This window comes from Mustela nivalis (genome assembly GCF_964662115.1).
Source record: "Mustela nivalis genome assembly, chromosome: X".
NCBI classification, from domain to species: Eukaryota; Metazoa; Chordata; class Mammalia; order Carnivora; family Mustelidae; genus Mustela; species Mustela nivalis.
Window position 1 is genome coordinate 85,653,476 of NC_139040.1, and position 27,885 is coordinate 85,681,360.

Genomic DNA, 27,885 nt, shown 5'->3' on the forward strand with positions numbered 1-27,885 from the left:
ATAATCTTCTTGCCATTCACAGGGATGGGGCAGTGGTGGCAGGGGGGCGGGGGACAGAGAGTATAATGCTAGGTGAGATGAATCAGTCAAAGAAAGACAATACCATATGATTTCACTCCTATGCAGATTTCAAGAAAAGAATACAAATGAGCGCACGGGCACACACACACACACACACACACACACACACAGACACACAAAGAAAGAGAGAGAGAGAGATCAAGAAATAGAGTCTTAGAGAAAACTGATGGTTACCGGTGGGGAGGGAGTGTTGCCTGAAAGGGGTGATGGGGATTAGGGAGCTCACTTGTCCTGCTGAGCAGCAGGTGACCTAAGTAGCTGATGAATCCCTATACTGGACCCCTGAAACCAATATAACACCGCATGTTCAGTTACCGCAATTACACTAAACCCCTGAAGAAAAAGGAAAAGCAAAGCCTGCATACTCTTGCAGGTTTACCACAAAGTGGTCAAGTTGGCCAGGAGCCCAGCCTAGGGAGGGGGAGCGGGGGAAGAGGCAGAGGCTGGAGGAGGCTGCAGGAGGAGGATGGATGATTTGTGTGGTGGTCCTTGCTGTTCCCCTCTCTGTGCCAGGCAGCAAAGGTGAGGTGCAGGGGAGTGGAGGGCAGAAAGCCCAGTGGGGGGCAGGGAGAGGGGTGACTGTCATTTCTGCAGCCACAGTGCCATCCAGCGGAAAAGGTCTCTGAAAAGCCCAGCAGCAGCATGGCGCCTTCTGCCAGGCACAGGGGTCAGAAGGGATGCGCTGGGTGGGCTGTGCTGGGCTCAAGCCAGGGTTTCCCCGATCTGGGCTCTGAGGCCTAGAGGGAAGTGTGCCTGATGCTGGGACCCAGTGAGGAAGCAGGAGCTCTAGGGGCCCTGGGGACACAGCAGGCAGCCCCAAGACCAAACAGCCCAGGGGGGCGGAGCTTCCCCGTCAGCCATTTTGGGGTGGGCCCAGGGGAAGCAACTCACCCCTGTCCACAGGGACCAGGCGGACATTTCCTCTGTTGTCCTTTCTGGGGAATAGCAGGGTGCCCTGCCTGGGGCCATCCCTGGCCTCCCCGGGAGCGGAGGCGTTTAGAGGCCCTGGGTTCGGGGCCACTGGTGCTTGGCAGTCCCAGGCAGCTCAGGGAAAGGGGGTAGGGGGCTGGGTGGGGGAGGGGGTCGAAGGGTGGGGGGTGGGGGGGAGGTGTAGGGGGTTCCCAGGCAGCCATCTCGGGCTGCCCCCGGGGTTTCTGAGTGAATTCCTCAGCTCCAGTCTCGGATCCAGCAGAGCGGGGAAGACAGGACCTGGAGCCAGGTGTCCATGTGCCTGCACAGGACCCACGGCTTCCCGTTGGCCCCACCGCCAACCCCCACCTCCCCACCACCATACACACAGGGACACACTGGAGCCTTCTCCTTCCTGCTCCTGGGCTCTCCTCAGCAGGAGAGCCCAGGCACCTCCCCGGGACAGAAACGATTTCCGCTTGATGGCAGTATGGCTCCACGAATGCCAGCTGAACCCGTAGCCCTCCCCCTGCGGACCTTGGGCCTCAGCACCTTCTAAAGTCAAAACAGACAAACAAAACCGGCAACAACCACAACACACACATCTCAACCCCTACACACTGCCCCCACCCCACCCACACACCAACCAAGGAAGGGAAAGCACAAAGAAAAAGGAAAACCTAAACAAACCCCCACCACCACCCACCTGACTTTCCCCACTACCATTCCCCCACCCACCCGGCCCCCCCCACCCACACCACAAGGCAAAAACACACTCGAGAAAACCCACCACCCCCAGGACCACCACTACCACTACCACCACCACTGGACACCATAACTGGGCATGAGGAACCAGAGAAAGAGCAACAAACCAGCCAAGGGGACCCAAGGGGACCACCAAATAAGTACACAGGGCCGAATGACCACCTCCCAGGAGCACACACACCCTGCAGGCCTTCTTCCTTCCTTTTGTGCTGCCCCATTTTTCTTGGCTCCTGCTCTTGGGAGAAATGAAGGGCAAAGGACACAGGAACCGGCCTCTGTGACTCTGCCTGAGGCTTTACGTGTACAGGACCTCTCCTGGACAATCTGGCGGCCACCCACCTTGCTGGCTTGCAAGTCACTTTTGTGCTTAGTCCCAAGGCCTGCGGCTACAGGCTGAGGTCACCCCCACCTTGGGCTGACCCGACAAGCCCCACCACAAGCCCCAGCGAGAAAGAAACGGCTGGCCCCACCTGCAGCCCACAGGGACACATCCAGGAGGCTCCCTGGAAAGGGGAACCCAGCACTCACACAAGGCAGCCCTTGCTCTCACCCAGGGGCCTTGGCAAAGCCACCAGACATTGCCCAGTCAGGAAGTCAGGGAGCAGGCCCCACACAGGGCCACCTCCCGTGGAGGATGGATGGCCCCCCGACTCTCCTCCAGTGGGGGAGTCCCCATCTATCTGGGTAAACAGGCCAGGCTCCGGGTTCACAGCCTTTGCTTGAGCAGGCCTGTTCACAGATTTGTTTTATATTCCATATAAAATGATCATTTTTTAAAATTAATTACTGAGTATAAGTTGTCTTATACATTTTAGCTTACTTTCTGTTGCAGAATCAATTATAGTATACATAGTATTTATCGCTGTTTTGGTTTTCATTACTTTCTTCAGTTTAATTTTTCGGTATGAACTGGATATATTACAATGAGGTATGTTTTTGTGTTGTTAATGGTTATGTAGGTATGTTTATAAACTCAGTAAGTATTTATATGAGGTTGATCATTATTTCTTTTGGAAACATTTTTTTTTTTCTAGATAGAATTTGATTTAGATTTTTTAATCCAGGCAACATTTTTTTTAAATCCCATGTTTTCCTTTGTTTCTATAGAAAGAGTCAGGAAACTATTGAAAATTATCATATATTTTCCACCTAGTCAGATATCAATACCTTTTTTTTTAGAAATCTGAGTACATATAAAACTCAAATGATTTCTGTTTCTCAAAGATACATATTTTCTCACAATTTCTGTAGTATTTTTCATATTAGCCCAGTTGTGCTCATAACCCACTTGTGAATGGAGTCATAGAATCAAAAATTGTGTTATATGTATGTAAGAGAATAATATATATCTTACTGAAAAAAATGTTAGTTTCAGTAAAATGATGATTTTGGAGTATAAAATTTTTTTGACGTATGATATACAATAAATGGGAAATACTGCAGAATTTCAGTTATAAGTAATTTTAACAAGTCTTACAGCAGAGCATGGAATGGTGTTTATTAAATGCGTGTAGTATCAGAAATGTCAAGATGTTCACTACCTCCAAGTTTTTTTAGTAAGTTGTGTAAGGTCTAGATGTACAATAATAGGGTGTATTCCTGTCTAGTTACTAATAGTGAAAAATAATTTGAAAACTTACATAAGTTAACTTTTAGAATCTTCTAAAACATTTTATATCATTATCTGTAAATGAACAAAATGTTACTATGTGAAGTGATGACTTTGTTAATTAGCATGTTTTTAATAATCATTTCATAATGTATACAAAGATCACTTGCACACTTTAAATATATATAATTTTTTCCAAATAATGAAAAAATTTGGAAAAATAAAAATGAATGCAACATGAAATATAATATATCTTATGTGGGGAGCCAAGATAAATGTCAAAAATTTGTTGCAAATTACATCTAATATTTCATCATCATTATATTCTTATACTACCCATGTATGAGAAAACCATTCCTAATAATAAATGGTATCATTTACATTTAACATAATAGTTTAATAAGGGTCACTGAGAAAATTCCTATTATGTCATTTTTACTTCTCTAGCACTTGTTGTTTCAAGGCAGTCTAGATCCTTTCATTTTTCAAACTGAATATAAATATTTTCCATTTTCTATTTATCTGTTGTTTTCCTCATACAGCCTGTTAATATGTTGTTGACTTCCATCTCACGAAGAGGTTATCTTTTATATACTTTAACACTTAAAAAAGTACAGCAGAAATTTGTTTCTCAGTTAGAGAAACTGTTTCTCAGTTAGAGAAACTTCTAGCCAGAAGTCAAACATGGGGGTGTGGGCAGGTCTGACTTCTTCTGAGGCCTTGATCCTTGGTTTGCAGATGGGTGATGGGTCATTTCCTATGTCCCCAGATGATGGCCTTTTCTCTGTGTATGTGCACCCGTGTTGTCTCTTTGTGCTTACAAATTTCACTTTTGAAAAAATTTTCATTTTTTTTAAATTTATTTTTATTTTAAGCTTTTATTTAGGAGCACCTCGGTGTTGCAGTCATTTAAGCATCTGCTTGTGGCTCAGGTCATGACCCCAGGGTCCTAGGATGGAGTCCCACATCAGGCTCCCTATCCCTCTGTCTGCTGCTCCCCCTGTTTGTGTTCTCTCTCTCTCTCTGACAAATAAACAAAATCTTTAAAAAAATAAAAATTGAAAGATTTTATTTATTTAATGGACAGAGAGCAAGCACAAATACTCAGAGCGGTAGGCAGAGGGAGAGGGAGAAGCAACCTCACCACTAAGCAGAGAGCTGTATGTGGGGCTCTATCCCAGGACCCTGGGATCATGATCTGACCTGAAGACAGAAACTTAACTGACTGCGACACATAGGCACCCCTATTTTCCTGTATTAAAATATAGCTAACATACATTATATTAGTTTCAGGTGCACAACATAGTTATTCAACAATTGTATACATTACATAATGTTAACCATGATAAGTGTAGTTACCATCTGTCAACAAACAATGTTATTACAAAATCAATGGCTATAGTTAGTATGATGTACTTTTTTTTTATCCCTGTAACTTTTTTATATTATAACTGCAAATCTGTACCTTTTAATCCCCTACAACTGTTGTGTTTATCCTCGAATTCTCTTTGAAAACCATCAGTTTGTTCTATGTATTTCTGTGTCTGTATCTGCTTTTGTCTGCAAATTTGTTTTTGTTTTTTACATTCCACATATAGGTGAAATCATATGGTGTTTTTCTGTCTTAATTACTCTACTATGCATAATACCCTATTGGTCCATCCGTGTCTTTGCAAATGTCAAGATGCCATTCTTTTTATGGCTAAGGAATATTCCATTGTATATATGTACACCCCCTCTTCATAATTCATCTATTGGTGGTATTGCCCAGGTTGCTGACATGAGTTGGCTATCATATATGACACTGTGATGAACAAAGGAATGCATATATCTTTTCAAATCAGTGTTATTGTTTTATTTGAACCAACTACCAGTACTGAAATTACTGGATCACACGGTATTTTGATTTTTAATTTTTTAAGGATCTTCCATACTGTTTTCCACAGTGGTTAGAGCAATTTACATTCCAACAGTGCATGAGGGTTCCCCTTTCTCCACAATCTCATCAACATTAGTGATTTCTTTTTGATTCTAGTTTTTCTGCTGGGTGTGAGTTGATCTCTCATCTTGGCTTTGATTTGCAAGTTCCTGATGATTTGTGATGTTGAGCAACTTTTCATGTGACTGTTGGCCATCTGTACATCTTCTTTAGAAAAATGTCTATTTCATCCTTTGCCCATTTTTTAAAAAAATCTGTTTTTATAAGGGATTTTGGATATTAGTCCCTTATCAGATAATATTATTTGCAAATACCTTCTCCCATTCAATAGGTTCACTTTTTGTTTTGTTCATAACTTTCTTTGCTGTGCAAAAGCTTCTTATCATGGTGGAGTCCCCATAGTTTATATTGGCTTTTGTTTCCTTTGTCAGAGGAGACACATCAATAAATATTTTGTCAAGGCTGATGTCAAACAGATTACTGCCCCTTTTCTTTGAAGATATTTATGGTTTCAGCTTTCAGATGTTGGGTCTTTAAACCATTTTATATTTAATTTTGTATATGGTATAATAAGGTAATACAGTTTCATTACTATGCATGTAGCTGTCCAGTTTTCCCAATAGCATTTGTTGTAGACTGTCATTTCCCATTGTATATTTATGTCTCTATTAACATAGATTGATTATTTAATGTATATAAGTGATTTTATTTCTGGATTCCCTATCCTTTTATTTTTTTAAGGATTTTATTTATTTGAGAGAGAGAGAGAGAGAGGTCAAGAAAGAGCACAACTAGGAGGGATGGGCAGAGGAAGAGAGAGAAGCAGACTCCCCTGAGTAGGAAGCATACAGGGCTCCATCCCAAGACCCTGAGGTGAAAGCAGATGCTTAAATGACTAAGTCTCCCAGGTGCCCCTCCCTATCCCTTTCAATTGATCTATATGTCTATTCTTAAGCCAGTACCATAGTATTTGATTACAATGGCATTTTAGTTATCTTGAAATCTGGGAGTGTCATGCCTTCAGCTTTTTTTCTTCTTCAAGATTGCTTCCTCTATTCAAGGTTTCTTGTGGTTCCATGTAAATTTTACTATTATTTGTTCTAGTTCTGTGAAAAATGCCATTGTTATATTTCACTGAAACTCTAGACTGCTTTAAGTAGTATAAACATTTTAACAATCTGAATTCTTCCAATTCATGAAAATTGGCTAGGTTTCCATTTATTTGTGTTGTCTTCAGTTTTTTTCATCAGTATCTTAGTTTTTAGAGTATATCCTTTTTACTTCTGTGGTTAAATTTATTCCTAGGAATATTATTCTTCTTGGTGCAGTTGTAAATGGGATTATTTTCTTAATTTGTCTTTCTGCTATTTCTGCCTTAATAATGTCTAAAAAACACAACAGGGGCACCTGGGTAGCTCAGTCAGTTAAGCATCTGACTCTTGATTTCAGCTCAGGTCAGGGTCTCGGGGTCATGGATTGAGCCCCATATTGGGCTCCACCCTCAAGAGGGAGTCTGCTTGAGGATTCTCTCCCTCTCCCCCATCCACACTCCCACAAGGTAAATCATTAAAAATACAATGAATTACAGTATATTAATTTTATATTTTATAAATTCACTGAACTTTATTGTTTTTAATCCTTTGTTGGTGAAGTCTTTAGAGTTTTCATTATATAGTATCAAGACTTCTGCAAATACTGAGTGTGACTTCGTACTTACCAAACTGGATGCCTTTTATTTCTTATTTTTGCCACATTATTTTTTTATTATTTTTTTCATCATGGTAAGTATACTCTTTAATATCCATAACCTATTTCACCCATCCTCCCACACAAACATATCACACTTTTTGTTCTGTTTCAAATTTTTATTTAAATTCCAGTTATTTAACATAGAGTTTAGTATTAGTTTCAGGTGTAGAATTTAGTGATTCATCACTTACAACATCCAGTGTTCAGCACACATGTCCTCCTTAAGGATGGGTATTAATGCCCATCATCCATTTGACCCTCTAGCAACCCTGACTTTGTTGCCTTGAGTTAAGTGCCTATTTTATGGTTTGTCTCTCTCCTTTTTTCCCTCTATGTTGATTGTTTCTTAAATTTCACAGATGAATGAAATTATATGGTATTTCTCTTTCTCTGATTGACTCGTTTGGCTTAACATTATATTGTCTAGCTCTAGTCATGTTGCTACAAATGGAAAATTTCATTTTTATGACTGAATAATATTACATCATATATACATACACCATTTCTTTTTTATCCGTCATCAATTGATGTACACCTGAGCAGCTTCCATATCTTTGTTATTGGAAATAATGCTACTATAAACACAGGGGGTGTCTGTATCCCTTTGGTGCTGCTACTATAAACACAGGGGGTGTCTGTATCCCTTTGAATTAATAGATGTGCACTAATTGTATAAAATCCCAGTCGTTAGAGTGCTGGCTCACAGTAGTTCTATATTTAACTTTTGAGAAACCATAATACTGTTTTCCAAACTGTTTGTACCACCAACTGTTCACAAGTGTTCCCTTTCCTCCACATACTTGATAAAATGTTCTTTTCTTGTTTTTAGCCATTCTGACAGATGTGAGGTAATATCTCATTGTGCTTTTAATTTGTATTTCCCTGATGATAACTGATGATAAGCATCTTTTTATGTGTCTGTTGGCCATATGGATGTCTTCTTTGCGGAGAAATGTCTGTTGATGTCTTCTGCCAACTTTTAATTGGATTATTTAGGGGGTTTTTGGTGCTTAAGAATTTCTCTTTGTATATTTTGGATATTTCCCCTTTATCAGATATGTGATTTGCAAGTATCTCCTTCAATCGATAGGCTGAATTTTAGTATTTTTAGTTTATTCCTTTGCTGTGCTTTTTATTTTGATATATTCCCAATAGTTTATTTCCTTTATTTCCCCTTGCTCTCAAAAAAAAAATATACAGAAGGATGCTGCTATGACCAATGTTAAAGAAACTACTATGTCCTCTTTTAGGATTGTTATGGTTTCAGGTCTCCTATTTAGGCCCTCAATACATTATGAGCTCATTTTGGTTTATGGTGTATGAGAATGGCTCAGTTTCATTATTTTGCATGGACCTAGCCAGTATTCCCAACACCATTTGTTAATGAGACTATTGCATATTATTGCCTCCTTTATTGAAATTTAATCGACTGGGGTGCCTGGGTGGCTGAGTCAGCTAAGTGTCTGCCTTTGGCTCAAGTCACGATCTTGGGATTCTGGGATTGAGCCCCATATTGGGCTCCCTGCTCAGCATGGAACCTGCTTCTTCCTTTTCTCTGCTCCTTCCCTCCACTCCTACACTCTCTCTTTCAAATAAATAAATATTTTTAATAAAAAAATAAGTATGAGAGGAGAAGTCAAGATGGCAGAGAAATAGCAGTCTGAGACTACATCAGGTAGCAGGAGATTACCTAGATAGCTTATCAAACCATTGCAAACACCTACAAATCCAACGGGAGATAGAAGAGAAGAAGAACAGCAATTCTAGAAACAGAAAATTGACCACTTTCTAAAAGGTAGGACCAGCGGAGAAGTGAATCCAAAGCAATGGGAAGATAGACCGTGGGGGGAGGGGCCGGCTCCCCGCAAACGGCAGAGCAACAGAGCACAAAATCAGGACTCTTAAAAGTCTGCTCCACTGAGGGACATAGCTCCAGAGGCTACACCGAGGTGAAGCCCACACGGGGACAGTGTGGCTCTAGGTCCCACAGGGTCACAGAAAGATTGGGGGTGTCTGAGTGTCGCAGAGCTTGCAGGTATTAGACCAGGGAAGCCGGCTACAGAGACAGAGCCGAGGAGTGAGCTCTCAGCTCGGGGTTACCTTGAACCAGTTCCAGGCTGGGTGAGCTTGGAGGGCGGGAGAGGCCAGGGAGACGGGAGTGATTGGACTCTTTTCTCTGAGGGCATATAGAGGAGTGGGTCCCCAAGCTCTCGGCTCCTCCAGGCCAGAGACTGTGAGGCCGCCATTTTCATTCCCGTCCTCCAGAACTCTAGGGAAAGCATTCAGGAGACAAATGCTCCCGAAAGCAAACCTGAGATTACTTAGCCTGGCCCCTGGTAAGGGCGGTGCAATTCCGCCTCAGGCAAAGACACTTGAGAATCACTATAACAGGCCCCTCCCCGAGATCAACAAGAAATCCAGCCAAGACAAAGTTCACCTACCAAAGAGAGCAGCAGAATTACAGAGGAGGTAAAAGCAAAGCACGGAACTCATGGCTTTCTCCCCATGATTCTTTAATCTTGTGGTTAATTTATTTCTAATTTAATTTTTTTTCTTCTCCTAATTTTTTTAACTTTTACCCTTTTCTTTTTTAACGTTTTTAAACTAGTTTATCTATCTATCTATCTATCTATCTATATATATTCTTTTTTGTATTTTTTCTTTGTTTTCTTTTTTAATTTTTTTTTTTCTGAACGTCTTTTTATCTTCTTTCTCCCTCCAATGATTTGGGGTCTCTTCTGATTTGGTTAAAGCGCATTTTCCTAGGGTCTTTTCCACCCTTTCAGTATTTTATTTGCTCCTTGATATACTCTTTTTTTTTTTAAAGATTTTATTTATTTATTTGACAGAGAGAAATCACAAGTAGATGGAGAGGCAGGCAGAGAGAGAGAGGGAAGCAGGCTCCCTGCTGAGCAGACAGCCGGATGCAGGGCTCGATCCCAGGACCCTGAGATCATGACCTGAGCCGAAGGCAGCAGCTTAACCCACTGAGCCACCCAGGCGCCCCTAAAGAAAGAATTCTTAAGACATCGTTGGTGCAAAAGGTGATTTATTAGAGCACGGGGACAGGACCCGTGGGCAGGCGGAGATGCGGCTGCCGCTCCTTGATATACTCTTATCTGGACAAAATGACAAGGCAGAAAAACTCATCACACACACAAAAAAAGAACAAGAGGCAGTACCGAAGGCTAGGGACCTAATCAATACAGACATGGGTAATATATCAGATCTAGAGTTCAGAATGACAATACTCAAGGTTCTAGCCAGGCTTGAAAAAGGCATGGAAGATATTAGAGAAACCCTCTCGGGATACATATAAAAGCCCTTTCTGGAGAAATAAAAGAACTAAAATCTAACCAAGTTGAAATCAAAAAAGCTATTAATGAGGTGCAATCAAAAAATAGAGGCTTGCACTGCTAGGAAAAATGAGGCAGAAAAAAGAATTAGTGATATAAAAGACCAAATGGCAGAGAATAAAGAAGCTGAGCAAAAGAGGGACAAACAGCTACTGGAACACGAGGGGAGAATTAGAGAGATAAGTGACATCATAAGATGAAATAACATTAGAATAATTGGGATTCCAGAAGAAGAAAGAGAGAGGGGAGCAGAAGGTATATTGGAGAGAATTATTGTAGAGAATTTCCCTAATATGCAAAGGGAATAAGCATCAAAATCCAGGAGGGGCAGAGAACTCCCCTCAAAATGAAAGAGAATAGGTCTACACCCCGTCAACTGATAGTAAAATTTAAAAGTCTTAGCAACAATGAGAAAATCCTGAAAGCAGCCCGGGAAAAGAAGTCTGTAACATACAATGGTAAAAATATTAGACTGGCAGCAGACTTATCCACAGAGACCTGGCAGGCCAGAAAGAACTGGCATGATATATTTAGAGCACTAAATGAAAAAAACATGAAGCCAAGATTACTATATCCAGCTAGGCTATCATTGAAAATTAGAAGAAGAGATAAAAAATTTCCAGGACAAACAAAAACTAAAAGAATTTGTAAACACCAAACCAGCTCTACAGGAAATATAGAAAGGGGTCCTCTAAGCAAAGAGAGAGCCCAGAAGTAGTAGGTCAGAAAAGAACAGAGACAATATACAGTAACAGTCACCTTAAGGCCATACAATGGCACTAACTTCATATCTCTCAATAGTTACCCTGAATGTTAATGGGCTAAATGCCCCAATCAAAAGACAAAGGGTATCAGAATGGATAAAAAACAAAACCCATCAATATGTTGTCTATAAGAAACTCATTTTAAGCCCGAAGACACCTCCAGATTTAAAGTGAGGGGGTGGAAAAGAATTTACCATGCTAATGGACATCAGAAGAAAGCTGAGGTGGCAATCCTTATATCAGATCAATTAGATTTTAAGCCAGAGACTATAATAAGAGATGAGGAAGGACACTATATCATACTCAATGGGTCTGTCCAACAAGAAGATCTAACAATTTTAAATATCTATGCTACTAAAGTGGGAGCAGCCAACTATATGAACCAATTAATAACAAAATCAAAGAAACACATCAACAATAATACATTAACAGTAGGGGACTTTAACACTCCCCTCACTGAAATGGACAGATCATCCAAGCAAAAGATCAACAGGGAAATAAAGGCCTTAAAGGACACACTGGACCGGATGGACATCACAGATATATTCAGAACATTCCATCCCAAAGCAACAGAATACACACTTCTTCTCTAGTGCACATGGAAGATTCTCCAGAATAGATCACATCCTCGTTCCTAAATCAGATCTCAACCAGTATCAAAAGATTGGGATCACTCCCTGCATATTTTCAGACCACAATGCTCTGAAGCTAGAACTCAATCACAAGAAGACATTTGGAAAGAACACAAATACATGGAGACTAAACAGCATTCTTCTAAAGAATGAACGGGTCAACCAGGAAATTAAAGAAGAATTGAAAAAATTCATGGAAACAAATGTTAATGAAAACACAATGGTTCAAAATCTGTGGGACACAGCAAAGGCAGTCCTGAGAGGAAAATATATAGCAGTACAAGCCTTTCTCAAGAAACAAGAAAAGTCTCAAATACACAACCTAACCCTACACCTAAAGGAGCTGGAGAAAGAACAAGAAAGAAAGCCTAAACCCAGCAGGAGAAGAGAAATAATAAAGATCAGAGCAGAAATCAATGAAATAGAAACAAATAAAAAAAAAAAAAAGAATAGAACAAATCAATGAAACTAGGAGCTGGTTCTTTGAAATAATTAACAAGATTGATAAATCCCTGGCCAGACTTATCAAAAAGAAAAGAGAAAGGACCCAAATACATAAAATCATGCTGAAAGAGGAGAGATCACAACTAACACCAAAGAAATACACACAATCATAAGAACATACAATGAGCAACTCTATGCAAACAAATTTGACAATCTGGAAGAAATGGATGCATTCCTAGAGACATATAAACTACCTCAACTGAACCAGGAAGAAATACAAAACTTGAGCAGACCCATAACCAGTAAGGAGATTGAAACAGTCATTAAAAATATCCAAGCAAACAAAAGCCCAGGGCCAGACGGCTTCCCAGGGGAATTCTACCAAACATTTAAAGAAGAACTAATTCCTATTCTCCTGAAACTGTTCCAAAAAATAGAAATGGAAGGAAAACTTCAAAACTCATTTTAAGAGGCCAGCATCACCTTGATCCCAAAACCAGACAAGGATCCCATCAAAAAAGAGAAATACAGACCAATATACTTAATGAACACAGATGTGAAAATTCTCACCAAAATACTAGCCAATAGGATTCAACAGTACATTAGAAGGATTATTCACTACGACCAAGTGGGATTTATTCCAGGGCTGCAAGTTTGGGTCAACATCCACAAATCAATCAATGTGATAAAACCCATTAAGCAAAGAAAGAACAAGAACGATATGATACTCTCAATAGATGCTGAAAAAGCATTTGACAAAGTACTACATCCCTTCCTGATCAAAACTCTTCAAAGGGTAGGGATAGAGGGCAATTACCTCACTATTTTCAAAGTCATCCATGAAAAACACACTGCAAATATCATTCTCAATGGAGAAAAACTGAAAGCTTTTCCCCTAAGGTTAGGAGCATGGCAGGGATGTCCATTATCACCACTGCTATTCAACGTAGTACTAGAAGTCCTAGCCTCAGCAATCAGACAACAAAAAGAAATTAAAGGCATCCAAATCAGCAAAGAACAAGTCAAACTATCACTCTTTGCAGATGATATGATACTATATGTGGAAAACCCAAAAGACTCCACTCCAAAACTGCTAGAACTTGTACAGAAATTTAGTAAAGTGTTCGGATATAAAATCAATGCACAGAAATCAGATGCATTTCTCTACACCACCAAGACAGAAGAAAGAGAAATTAGGGAGTCAATCCCATTTACAATTGCACCCAAAACCACAAGATATCTAGGAATAAACCTAACCAAAGAGGCTAAGAATCTATACTCAGAAAACTATAAACTACTCATGAAAGAAATTGAGTAAGACACAAAGAAATGGAAAAATGTTCCATGCTCCTGGATTGGAAGAACAAATATTGTCAAAATGTCTATGCTACCTAAAGCAATCTACACATTTAATGCAATCCCTATCAAAATCCCATCCATTTTTTCAAAGAAATGGAAGAAATAATCCTAAAATTTATGTGGAACCAGAAAAGACCTCAAATAGCTAAAGGGATATTGAAAAAGAAAGCCAACATTGGTGGCATCACAATTCCGGACTTCAAGCTCTATTACAAAGCTGTCATCATCAAGACAGCATGGTACTGGCACAAAAACAGACCCATAGATCAATGGAACAGAATAGAGAGCCCAGAAATAGACCCTCAACTCTATGGTCAACTAATCTTTGACAAAGCAGGAAAGAATGTCCAATGGAAAAAAGACAGCCTCTTCAATAAATGGTGCTGGGAAAATTGGACAGCCACATGCAGAAAAATGAAATTGGACCATTTCCTTACACCACACATGAGAATAGACTCAAAATGGAAGAAGGACCTCAATGTGCGAAAGGAATCCATCAAAATCCTTGAGGAGAACACAGGCAGCAACCTCTTCGACCTCAGCTGCAGCAACATCTTCCTAGGAACATTGCCAAAGGCAAGGGAAGCAAGGGCAAAAATGAACTATTTGGATTTCATCAAGATCAAAAGCTTTTGCACAGCAAAGGAAACAGTTAACAAAACCAAAAGACAACTGACAGAATGGGAGAAGATATTTGCAAACGACATATCAGATAAAGGACTAGTGTCCAAAATCTATAAAGAACTTAGCAAACTCAACACCCAAAGAACAAATAATCCAATCAAGAAATGGGCAGAGGGGGCGCCTGGGTGGCTCAGTGGATTAAGCCGCTGCCTTCGGCTCAGGTCATGATCTCGGTGTCCTGGGATCGAGCCCCGCATCGGGCTCTTTGCTCGGCGGGAGCCTGCTTCTCTCTCTCTCTCTGCCTGACTCTCTGTCTACTTGTGATTTCTCTCTCTGTCAAATAAATAAATAAAATCTTTAAAAAAAAAAAAAAAGAAATGGGCAGAGGACATGAACAGACATTTCTGCAAAGAAGACATCCAGATGGCCAACAGACATCACTCGGCATCAGGGAAATACAAATCAATACCACAATGAGGTATCACCTCACACCTGTCAGAATGGTTAAAATTAACAAGTCAGGAAATGACAGATGCTGGTGAGGATGTGGAGAAAGGGGAACCCTCCTACACTGTTGGTGGGAATGCAAGCTGGTGCAACCACTCTTGGAAACAGCATGGAGGTTCCTCAAAAAGTTGAAAATAGAACTACCCTATGACCCAGTAATTGCACTACTGGGTATTTACCCTAAAGATATAAACGTAGTGATCCAAAGGGGCATGTGCACCTGAATGTTAATAGCAGCAATGTCTACAATAGCCAAACTATGGAAAGAACCTAGATGTCCCTAACAGATGAATGGATAAAGAAGATGTGGTGTATATATACACAACGGAATACTATGCAGCCATCAAAAGAAATGAAATCTTGCCATTTGCGACGACGTGAATGGAACTAGAGGGTATCATACTTAGTTAAGTAAGTCAATCAGAGAAAGACAACTATCATATAACCTCCCTGATATGAGGAAGTGGAGATGCAACATGGGGGGTTAGGGGGGTAGGAGAAGAATAAATGAAACAAGATGGGATCGGGAGGGAGACAAACCATAAGTGACTCTTAATCTCACAAAACAAACTGAGGGTTGCTGGGGGGAGGGGGTTTGGGAGAAGGGGGTGGGATTATGGACATTGGGGAGGGTATGTGCTTTGGTGAGTGCTGTGAAGTGTGTAAACCTGGTGATTCACAGACCTGTACCCCTGGGGATAAAAATACATGATATGTTTATAAAAAAATAAAAAATTAAAAAATAAATATGAAAGTTAATTGAGCATGTAATTGTGTGTTTATTTCTGGGTTTTGTAATCTGTTCTATTGATCTATGTCTCTATTTTTGTGGCATTACCATACTGCTTTAATTTTACAGCTTTGTAGTATAACTTGGAATCTCGAAATGGGATACCTATATACCCATAGTTTGCCCCCACCCCCACCCCCTGCCCAAGATTGCCTTGGCTATTCCAGTTCTTTTGCGGTTCCACACAAATTTTAGGATTGTCTGTTATACTTCTGTGAAAAACGCTCTGGTATTTTGATAAGGCATACATTAAATGTGTAGACTCCTTTGCATAATACAGACATTTACCAGTATTTGTTATTCCAATCCATAGCATGGAATGTCTTTCCATTTCTCTTTCTCATATTCAATTTCTTTCATTGGAGTTTTATAGTTAGCAGTGTACAGGTCTTTCACCTCTTTGGTTAATTATATTCTTAGATATTTTATTATATTTGGTGCAAATGTAAACAAGATTATTTTCTTAATTTCTCTATCTGCTGCTTTATTAATAAGTTTCTAGAAGTGTAATAGGTTTCTGTACAATGATTTTACATCTTGCAACATCACTGAATTAATTTATGAATTCTAGTAGTTTTGTGGTGGAGTCTTTTTGAGCTTTTCATGTTTTTTATTTATTTATTTTTATTTAGAGTATCACATCATCTGCAAATAGTGAAGTGTTACTATTTCCTTATTGATTTTGATGCCTTTTATTTCTTTTTGCTTTCTGATTGCTGTGGTGGACTGGACATCCTTGTCTTGTTCCTGACCTTAAAGGAAAAGCTCTCAGTTTTTCCTCATGATGTTAACTGTGTTTTTCATATACACCCTTGATTATGTTCAGGTATGTTCCCTCTAAACCTACTTTGTTGAGGTATTTGTAATGAATGTATGTTGTACTTTCTCTATTGCTTTTTCTGCATCTCTTGAAATGACTGTATTGGTGCACCTGTGTGTCTCAGTGGGTTAAACCTCTACCTTCGGCTCAGGTCATGATATCAGGGTCCTGGGATTAAGCCCCACATTGGGCTCCCTGCTCAGCAGGGAGCTTGCTTCCCCCTCTCTCTGCTGGCCTACTTATGATCTCCTTTTCTCTCTCTCTGTCAAAACAAACAAACAAACAAACAAATATATAAATAAATAAAAATTTGAGATTACTGTATCAGTTTTATCCTTGCTCTTACTGACAGGATGCATAACATTGTTTAGTGAACCCCCCTCCCAGAAATACATCCTACTTGATCCTGTTGAATTTTTTTCTTAAAATGAATTCTTGGATTTGGTTTGCTAGCATTTTACTGCGACTTTATTGAGAGATTTGTATTTATGCTCTTCAGGGATCTTGGCCAGTAGTTCTCGTTTTTTGTGGTGTCTTCATCTGGTTTGTTATCAGGGTAATTCTGGCCTCATGGAATGAATTTGGAAGTCTTCATTCCACTTCCAAGGTTTGGAAAAGTTTTGTAAGAATAGGTATCAACTCTTGCTTAAATGTTTGAATTTCACTGTGAAGATATCTGGTTGTAGATTTGTTGTTTACTGTTTTCAATTTCTTTACTGGTAATTGGACTGTTTGTTTCTGGGTCAGTTTTGGTTGGTTATATCTTTCTAGGATTTCTTCCAGGCTGTCCAATTTGTTGGTATATACTTTTCACATAATAGTCTCTTACAGTCTTTAGTATTTCTGTGACGTCAGTTGTTTTTCTCCTCTTTAACACATGATTTTACTGGAATCGTCTCTCTCATTTTTTTATGAGTCTGGTTAAAGATTTATCAATTTTGTTGATCCTTTAAAGAACCAGCTCCTGGTTTCATTGATCTTTTAAAATTATTATTATTTTTACTCTATATCATTTATTTCTGCTCCAATCTTATTATTTTCATCCTTCTCCTAGTTTGGGGTTATGTTTGTTGTTCCTTTGGTAGCTCATTTAGGTTAAGGTTATGTTGTTTAAATAAATACTTATCCTGCTTCTTGAGGTTAACCTTTATTTGCTATAAATCTACTCCTTAGAGCTCCTTTTCCTGCTTCATAAAAGCATTGGATCACTGTACTTTCATTTTAAATTCTCTCCATGTAGTATTTCTTTCATCTTTGATTTCTTGATTTCATTGTTTAGTAGCCTGTTATTTAACCTCCATGTATTTGCATTCTTTCCAGTGTTTTTCTTGTCATTGATTCCTAGCTTCATAGCATTGTGGTCTGAAAAGATGCACGGTATGACTTCAATCTTGTTAAACTTGTTGAAACTTTCTTTGTGGTCTAATATGTGATCTAGTCTGAAGAATGTTCCATGTGCACTTGAAAAGAATGTGTATTCCACTGTTTTAGAAGTCCAATGCGCTATCCATTGCGCCACGGAGCCACCTTCCACTGTTTTAGGATAGATGTTCTGAGTACATTTAAGTCCACTTGGTCCAATGTATCATTCAACACAACTGTTTCCTTGTTGATTTTCTGTGGGGATGATCAGTTTATGTAAATGGAGTGTTAAAGTCCCCAACTATCACTGTGTTACTATGAATTAGTGACTTTAAGATTCCTGTTAACCATTTTATGTATTTTGCTTCTCCCATGTTTGCTGCACAAATCTTTACATGTTATATTTTCTTTTTGGAATGTCCCCTTTATTACTACATAGGTTCCTTCTTTGTCTATTCTTAAAATCTTTGTTTTAAAGTCTATTTTGTCCAATATAAGTATTGAAACTCTGGCTTTCTTTTCACATCCTTTTCACATCCATTTGCATGATAAATAATTATCTCCCCACTTTCACTCTTTATTCCTCTTCCCTCCATGTTTTTGATATATGGTGTCACATTTTACATCCTTGTATTTTGTGATTCCTTTGATTGATTTTTACAGATATACTTACTACTGGTTTTGTGTTTACTACTTTTCATACTCTTACTTATGGTCTTTCCAGAGTCCCCTTTAATATTTCTTGTGGGACTCATTTAGTGGTCATAAACTTCTTTACCTTTGTCTGCCTGAGAAACTATCACTCCTTCTATTCTGAATGATAGCTTTGGTGGACAGAATATTCATGTGTGCAGATTTTCACTTTACAGCACTTTGAATATATCACACTGCTTCTTTCTGGCCTTCAAAGTTTCTGCTGTAAAATCCAATGATATCCTTATGTGGTTTCCCCTGTATGTAACTATCTTTCTTTTGTTGTTTTTGAAATTCTCTCATTTTCACTACTTTTTGCCATTTTTATTACTATGTGTCTTGACATATATCTTCTTGGGTTCAGTTTCTTGGGGGATTTCTGTGCCTTCTAAATCTGGATCTCTGTTTCCCCCCCATATTCAGGTTGTTTTCAACTATTATTTAAGTAGTTTTTGACCCTCCACTTCTCTCTCTTCTCTTCTGGGAACCCTATGATGAGAATGCTATTGCTTTTGATGCAGTCATTGAGTTCCCTAAGTCTATTCTCATTATGCAGTATTTGTTTGTCTTTCACCTCTTCACCTTGATTACTTTCCATTACTCTATCCTTTAGGTCACTTATAAGTTCCTCTCCTTCCAACAGTCCACTATTAATTCCATCTATTATATTTTATATATAAATTATAGAGCTCTTAACTCTGATGTTATTTTTTAATCTCTTTATCAAGGGTCTCACTGATGTCCTCCACCCTTTCCTGAAGTCCATTGAGTAACTTTATGATCATTACTTTAAGTCCTCTATCAGGCATATTATTTTTATCTGTTTCACATAGGTCTCTTGCTGTGGTGCTGCCCTGTTCTTTAATTTGGGACATATTCCTCTGTCTCATTTTGTCTTACTCTGTGTGTTTGTGTGTGTTAGGAAGTCAGATGTCTTCTCTTCTTGAGGGTAATGGCCTTACGAAGAAGAGGTGTTATAATGCCCTGCAGTGCATATGCCCTATTCCACAGAACATGGTACTTCATGGGCTGTCTCATGTGTGTTACATGTGCCCTGCAGTTGTGTCCTGTCCACTTTCTCCTTTAGTCCAATCATATACAGAGTCTCCCTTTGCCTGTTGTGAATTGGTCCCAGGGCATGGTGGGGCTCACGGTTTTAACAAGGTGTACTCTGATGCTTGCAAAATGAGATCTGCTGTCACTCCCAGAACTTGGGTCACCCTAGGTTCATCCAGAAACTATGCAAATTTGCCACAGCACACAATTTTGTCTAGGTGCACCTCAAGCTTCTACATGGCCTGCCACTGCTGCTGTTGCCACTGCCACAAGGACAAAAGCCCCATATAAAATGTGTGGTTTGGGAGACATGGTGTTGACAAGGTCTGCACTGGTCTTCTGGTTAAAGGAACTGTAGCAACATGATAGAAGGAAAGGTGACTGGGAAGTGCAGGTCCATTACAGTGCAAGATACAGAACTAGATATAAGTAAGTTAGGTAGGTGTCAGATTGATTCCTGCTGGTGGTAGTATATTTATCCTGGGGAATGGGGGAGTAGAAGACACCTGCTAGCTCCTTTGTTTCCTGCAGAAGTCCATCAGTAATCTCTGTCTCTCCATGACAGAGTATAAGTTCAGTAAATAACTCTCCCTCCTGTATTCCCCAGCTGTTTTTCAAAGAGCTGCTTCTAGGATGGTCCTCTAGGGTCTGTTTGTTGTGCTCTCTAAGGGTAGAGACACAACTTCCTCTTGTCCTGCCTGTTTTTACAGATCCAATCCCACTGATCTTTAAAATTCTAGGCTTTTAAGTCCTGCTGGTTTTAAGAACTCATGAAATTTGGTCATTCTCGCTTTCAAAGCCAAATGTTATGGGAATTATTCTTTCCAGTGTGGAGTCCATGATGTGATAGTCTGGATGACTCCCCTTTCAAGGCTCAAGGCTCCCTCCCTCTGTAAATGGCCAAGGGCCATTTAGCACCAAAACTATGTCTCCAACTTTCCTACTTTGCTTGATGTTGCCTCTTTACCTTTCACTGTAGTGTTTATTTACTCTACTGGTTGTTTTCTAGTTTATCTACACTTGAGTGTTAACTAGTTGTATCCATGGAACAAGGCGAGCTTAGGGTCCCACTACTCTAATATCTTCTCAGGATCCACATCTGTAGTAATCTGTAGTAGTCTTATATATGTTATGTTGATGGTCACTTAAGTTCAAACACATTCCAAAAGTACTGCATTACTTCTCCTCTCTCTAGTTTTTACGTGTGTGTATTTAAATTTGGTGACTCTCTGAAGTATTTTTTGATATAATTAATTTCAATGTTTTTGTTTTTTTAACTTTCACACTAGTTTATAAGTGAGTAATCTAATTTTCATTGTATGTTTCCTTTTACTCATAACTTGGTTTTCTTTTTATTATGATGTTTCCCTTTTCCCAGTTAATGAAGTGACTTTAAAAATAAATAATGAAGTGCCTATATATATATATATATAGGCACTTCAGAAAAAAAGGCACTTTAGAAAAAATATATATGTGTGTATACACACACACACACACACACACACACACACACACATATATATATATATATATATATTTTTTTTTTCTAAAACAAATTCAGTGGGGATAAACTTCATTAGCTTTTGTTTGGGAAACTCTCTCTCCTTCCAGTCTGAATGTAACTTTGCTGGGTAGGGGATTATTCATTGTAGGTTTTTCTTCTTGCATTATGAATATATCATGTCACTGCCTTCTCTTGAGCAAAGCTGCTGCTGTATAATCACCTGATAGCCTTCTGGTGTTTCTCTTTTATGTAACTAGTTGATTTTTCCCTTGCTACCTTTATCTTTAATCATTGACATTTTAATTATTATGTTCTCAGTGTGGACATCCTTCCATTCACCTTATTTAGAGATATACATGCTTCCCGGACCTGGATCACATGTTTCTTTCCCCAGATTATGGAAATTTTTAGCCATTATTTCTTCAGATAAGTTTTCTGCCCCTTTCTCTCTCACTTCTCCTTCTGGAACTTGTATAATTAGAATATTAATAGACTTGATGTTGTCTCAGAAGGACCCTTAATCTTTCCTCATTTTAATTTTTAAAAATTTTTTGCTGTTCAGTTTGGTCACTTTCCAGAGCTCTCTTACAGACTACTGGTCTGTACTTCTATATCTTCTAATCTGCTTTTAGTTCCATGTAGCGGATTTTTTTTTCCATTTCTTTTTTTTTTTCCCATTTCAGATGCAGTATTCTTCAACTGATTGGTTCTTAAAAAAAAAAAGATTTTATTTATTTGACAGAGAGAGAGAGAGATCACAAGCAAGCAGAGAGACAGGCAGAGGGGAGGGGGAAGCAGGCTACCCACTGAGCAGACAGCCAGATGTGGGGCTTGATCCCAGGACCCTGAGATCATGACCTGAGCCAAAGGCAGAGGCTTAACCCACTGAGGCACCCAGGAACCCTATTGGTTCTTTTAAATACTTTCTATCACTTTTTTGAAGTTCTCTCTGAGTTCATCCACTCCTCTCCAGTCCAGTGACCATTTTTATGACATTACTTTAAATTGTTGTTTTTAGAAAGATCATTTAATTCCATTTCATTTAGTTATTTTCTAAACCTTTGCCTCAGTCTTTCCTCATTCCTTTATTACCTCATTTTATTTGACTTTGTTTCCATTAATTAAATGGATCAGCTATTTCTCCTAGTCTTGAAGGACTGCCCTTGTGCTGACAGTGTTGGTTTAGTAGTTTTTGTTTTGTTTTGTTTTTAAAGATTTTATTTATTAATTTGACAGAGAGAGACACAGTGAGAGAGGGAACACAAGCAGGGGGAGTGGGAGAGGGAAAAGCAGGCTTCCCACTAAGCAGGGAGCCTGATGAGGCGCTCAATCCTAGGACCCAGGGATCATGACCTGAGCCAAAGGCAGACACTTAATGACTAAGCCACCCAGGCACCTGGGTCGCTCAGCCAGTTTAACACCTTTTGTTGCCTGGCTGGCACTGTAGAAGGCACAAGTGAGATGACCCAGGAAAGTCCATTTAGGGGCTGCCTCATAGGATGGCTTGAGGCGAACTGGGTGCAGACTGGAAGGTCCCAGGGCACTACATAAAAAGGGCTTCTTGATAGGACAGGTGAAACTAAAAGGACTGTTCTCAGGGAGACTCTTGGCATTCTGTGCAGATTTGCTTTAGCAGAGCAGCTGGAGCTGCAGCAGGTACAGGCTGGGGGTTCTTAGTGCATTCAGTAGAGAGAGTACTTTGGCAGGGCACCTGGATCCAAAGTGGGTGTGGACTTGGGGTGTCCTGGGGTGATTTGCTCCTGTGTTGCCTTGATGAGATGGCTGGAGCTGTAGTGAGCAGTGGCCAGGAAGGTCCTCATGCACAGAATGTTGGGGCAACCTGGTGGGATAACTGGAGATTGGGTAGGTGGTGGGAGCTGTCTTGGAGGGATGACTGTGGCTACTATGAGCTAAGGGTTCAGGCCTCACCAAGGCAGGCAGCTGGTTGGATTGCCTGTTCCTGTCTCCATTATCAAGGTGGAGGGGGTGCATAAACAATGGCACTCACAAGCCCCTCCAATACAGCACTGTTCCCACAGTGCTTCTAGGGTTGTTTTCTTTATATGTTAGTTGTTCTTTTATCTATCTATCTATCTATTTTTAAAGATTGTATTTATTTGACAGAGACATAGCAAGAGAGGGGAACATAAGCAGGGCAAGTGGGAGAGGGAGAAACAGGCTTCCCACCAAGCAGGGAGCCTGATAAACTGGGATCATGACCTGAGCCGAAGGCAGATGCTTAATGACTGACCCACCCAGGTGCCCCACTTGTTCTTTCAAATCACAGTTTTTTGGTGAAAGATGGTTTGGCCAAGGAATCTGGGGAATCATTAAAACATCATGCCAGTGAGAGTGCCCAGATTCTGTTTTTATCTTTGCTATCAAGGTGGAGGGGGAGCATAAACAGTAGTATTCATCAGCCACTCTCATTCCAGAGAGCATTCTACAGGTCCTCCAGAATTTTGCAGGTACTGAAGGGCTTCAACTTTTAAATTCTAGTTGCTCTTTTAAACCAGTTTGTTTGATTGTTCGTTCTTCCCCTGTGACCTAGGGTAGAGAATCTGCTCCAAGCTTGTCAGTGTTATACCTCCAAGGTATAACTGCTGTTCACAGAATTGGGGACAGGGTTCTCATAGTTTCCTTGTGTCTGTCTCTCCTGTCATCATCTATGTAGTCTCTCTATCCTTTGTTGTGGAGAAGATGTTCAGTTAGCCTGCAATTCTTCTGGAGGAATTGATCTATATATAGGTGATTTGATCTATCTGTGGCAATGAGTTCAGGGTCTTCCTATGTTGTATTCTTAGATCCTGCCCTAAATTTTATCTTCTTATAAAGACTAACATATTTTAACACTTCTTTTAAAGTTTTTATTTAAATTTGAGTTAGTTAAGTAACAGCGTAGTATTAGTTTCAGGTATACAATACAGTGATTCAATACTTCCATACAACACCTGGTGTTCATCACAAGTACAATCCTTAATCCTCAACACCTATCTATCTAACCCATCCCGACTTAAAACCATCAGTTTGTAATCTATAGTCAAGGGTCTATTTCTTCATTTGCCTATCTCCTTTTTTTCCCCTTTGTTTCTTGAATTCCACATATGAGTGGAATCATATGGTATACGTCTCTATCTGACTCACTTATGTCACTTGCCATAATACTCTAGGTCTCCATAGCATTGAAAATAGCAAGATTCCATTCATTTTTATGGCTGAATAATATTCTACTTTATATACATATATACCATTTCTTTTATGATGATAATGAAAATGATGATGATGATGTTATGTTAGTCACCATAAAATACATCATTAGTTTTTGATGTAATGTTTCATGATTCATTGTTTGCATATAACACCCTGTGCCCTCCTTGGTACCCATCACTGGGCTAATCGATCCTCACCCTCACCCCTTCTAAAATCCTCAGTTTGTTTCCTGGAGTCAATAGTCTCTCATGGTTTGTCTCCTCCTCTGATTCCTCACTCCTTCATTTTTCCCTCCCTTCCCCTAATGCCCTCCATGCTATTCCTTATGTTCCACTTAAGTTCCTTAAGTTCCAAAAAGTACTGTACCCCTTCCACCTTGATAATGGAGACAGGAACAGGCAATCTAAATAGCTGCCTGCCTTGGTGAGGCCTGAACCCTTAGCTCATAGTAGCCACAGTCATCCCTCCAAGACAGCTCCCACCACCTACCCAATCTCCAGTTATCCCACCCAGGTTGCCCCAGCATTCTGTGCATGTTCCACAAATAAATGAAACCATATAACTGACTCTCTCTGCTTGATTTATTTCCCTTAGTATAATCTCCTCCAGTTCCATCCATGTTAATACAGAAGTTGGGTATTCATCCTTTCTGATAGCTGAGTAATATTCAATTGTATATATATAATTTCCATTCCTCCCATTGAAGATGTTTGTTTATTGTGGCCATTGCTACTATGAACACTGGGGTGCATGTGGCCCTTCTTTTCACTATATCTGTATCTTTGGGGTAAATACCCAGTAGTGCATTTGCTGGGTCATAGGGTAGCTCTATTTTTAACTTTTTGAGGAATCTCCACAGTGTTTTCTAAAATAGTTGCACCAATTTGCATTCCCACCAACAGTGTAAGGGTGTTCCCCTTTCTCCACAACCTCTCCAACATTTGTTGTCTCTTGCTTGTCAATTTTTGCCATTCTAACTGGTGTAAGGAGGTATCTCAATGTGGTTTTGATTTGAATTTCCCTGATGGCTAATGATGATGAACATTTTTTCATGTGTCTGTTAGCCATTTGTATGTCTTCATTGGAGAAGTGTCTGTTCACGTCTTCTGGCCAATTTTTGACTTGATTATTTGTTTTTTTGGGTGTTGAGTTTGAGGAGTTCTTTATAGATCTTGGATATCAGCCCTTTATAGTGTCATTTGCGAATATTTGCTCCCATTCTGTGGGTTGCCTCTTTGTTTTGTTGACTGCTTCCTTTGCTGTGCAGAAGCGTTTGATCTTGATGAAGTCCCAAAAGTTTATTTTTGCTTTGTTTCTCTTGCCTTTGGAAATGTGTTTTGAAAGAAGTTGCTGTGGCTGATGTCAAAAGATTACTGCCTATGTTCTCTAGGAATTTAATGCATTCCTGTCTCACATTGAGGTCCTTTCCTCAATTTTGAGTTTATCTTTGTGTGTGGTTTAAGAGAAGGGTCAAGTTTCATTCTTCTGTATATACATCATTATCTATCCATAAGTCAATGGACATGAGATATTTCCATAATTTGGCTATTGTAGATAATGCTTCTGTAAACATCATGGTACATGTATCCATTTGAATTAGTATTTTGTGTGTTTTTATTTTCTTGGGATAAATACCAAGTAATGCCATTGCTGGAACATAGGGTATTTATATTTGTAACTCTCTGAGGAAATGCCATACTATTTTCCACAGTGGCTGCACCAGCTTGCATTCCTAACAAGAGTCCAAGACGGTTGCCCTTTCTCCACATCCTTTCCAAAACCTGTTGTTTCTTGTGTTGCTAATTTTAGCCATTCTGACTGGTGTGAGGTGATATCTCATTGTAGTTTTGATTTGTATTTCTCTGATAATGAGTAATGTTAAGCATGTTTTCATGTGTCTGTTGGTTATCTCTATGTCTTCTTTGGAAAAAAGTACTGCTGATGTCTTCTGCCAATATTTTAATATGGATTATACATTTTTTTTGGTTGTTGACTTGTATAATTCCTTTACATATTTTGGATACTAATGTTTTATCAGATATGTCATTTGCAAATATCTTCTCCCATTCTGAATGTTGTCTTTTACTTTTATTGATTGTCTACTTCACTATACAGAAGCTTCCTATTTTAATGAAATCCCAATAGTTTATTTTTGGTTTTGTTTCCCTTATCTCAGGACACAATTTAAGAAGTTGCTATTGCCAATGACAAAGAGGCTACTGCCTGTCTTCTCTAGGATTTTAAGGGTTTTTTTTTTGTCTCACACGTAGGTATGTCATCCAGTTTGAATTTATGTTTGTGTATAGTGTAACAAAGTGGTCCACTTTCATTATTTTCCATGTTGTTGTCCTGTTTCCCCAAAACCAATTTTTGAAGAGACTGTCTTTTGCCCATTGGATAGTCTTTTCTGCTTTGTCAAAGATTAACTGACCATATACTTATAGGTTCATTTCTGGGACTTTTATACTGTTCCACTGATCTACGTGTCTATATTTGTGCAAGTGCCATACTGTTTTGATCACTATACCTTCGTAAGAGAACTTGTAGTCTGGAACTGTGATGCGTCCATGTTTGCCTTTGTTGTTGTTGTTGTTTCTGATTTTTTTTTTTTCTTTTTCAAGGTTGCTTTGGCTATTGAGGGATTTTTTGTGGTTCCATACAATTTTTATGATTTTTTCTAGCTCTGTGAAAAATTCTGTTCGTATTTTGATAAATCTTGCATCAAATATGTAGATTGCTTTGTGTAGACGTTTTAAAAATATTTGTTCTTCTAATCCATGAGCATGAATGACTTTCCTCTTCTTCGTGTCATCTTCAATTTTTTTTTTTTTAAATCAATTTTAGTTTTCAGAATAAAGGCCTTTCACCTATTTGGTTATGTATATGCCTACATGTCTCATTGTTTTTGATTTATAAGTGGGATTGATCTTTGATTTCTTTTTCTGCGCTTCATAAGTGGTGTATAAAAATGCAAAAGATTTTTATATGTTGATTTTATGTCCTGCAACTTCAATAAATTCATTTATCACTTCTACCAGTTTTTTGGTAGAGCATTGGGTCTTCTATATAGCATATCATGTCATCTACAAATAGCGAAAGTTTTACTTCTTCCTTATCAATTTGTATTTTTTTTTTTGTCTGATTACTGTGGCAAGGACTTCCAATGTTACGTTAAATAACAATGGTGAGGCTGAACATCCCTGTCTTATTTCTGCACAAAGAGGAAAAACTCTCAGTTTTTCCCTGTAGGGGATATTAGCTATGGGTCTCTTGTAAATGGCTTTTATGATGTTGAACTATATTCCCTCCGTCCCTACTTTGTGGACAGTTTTTATCATGAATGGATGTTGTACTTTGTGAATGAGTTTTCTGCATCTGTTGGAAGGATCATATGGTTTTTGTCCTTTCTTTTGTTCATATGATGTATCACCACGATTGATTTTTAAAGGTTGAACCACTCTTGCAGCCTAGGAATAAATGCCACTAGATCATGATGATGATTCTGTTAATGTACTGTTGGATTCGATCAACTAGTAATTTATTGAGAATTTTTGCATCCATGTTCATCAAGGGTACTGGCCTATACAATTCTCTTTTTTAGTTGAGTCTGTCTGGTTTTATTATAAGGGTAATGCTGGCCTCATAGAATTAAATTAGGTTATACTTCCATTTCTATTTTTTTGCAATAGTTTTAGAAATATAGATATTAACT

The 27,885-nt window shown here is 39.1% G+C and overlaps 1 protein-coding gene across 2 annotated transcripts in view; it reads right to left on the reverse strand.

Annotated features, from left to right (window-relative positions):
• Positions 1-5,194: 5,194 nt before the first annotated feature.
• The window catches only part of NBDY (negative regulator of P-body association), an 83,714-nt gene continuing 61,023 nt past the window's right edge, over positions 5,195-27,885 (reverse strand). The window contains exon 3 of one of the 2 annotated variants that reach the window (XM_082717467.1): positions 5,195-5,557. The gene's annotated coding sequence lies outside the window, so the exon portion shown is untranslated. Of the gene's footprint in view, positions 5,726-27,885 lie in introns of both variants that reach the window. The other variant, XM_082717463.1, reaches the window with a different exon arrangement.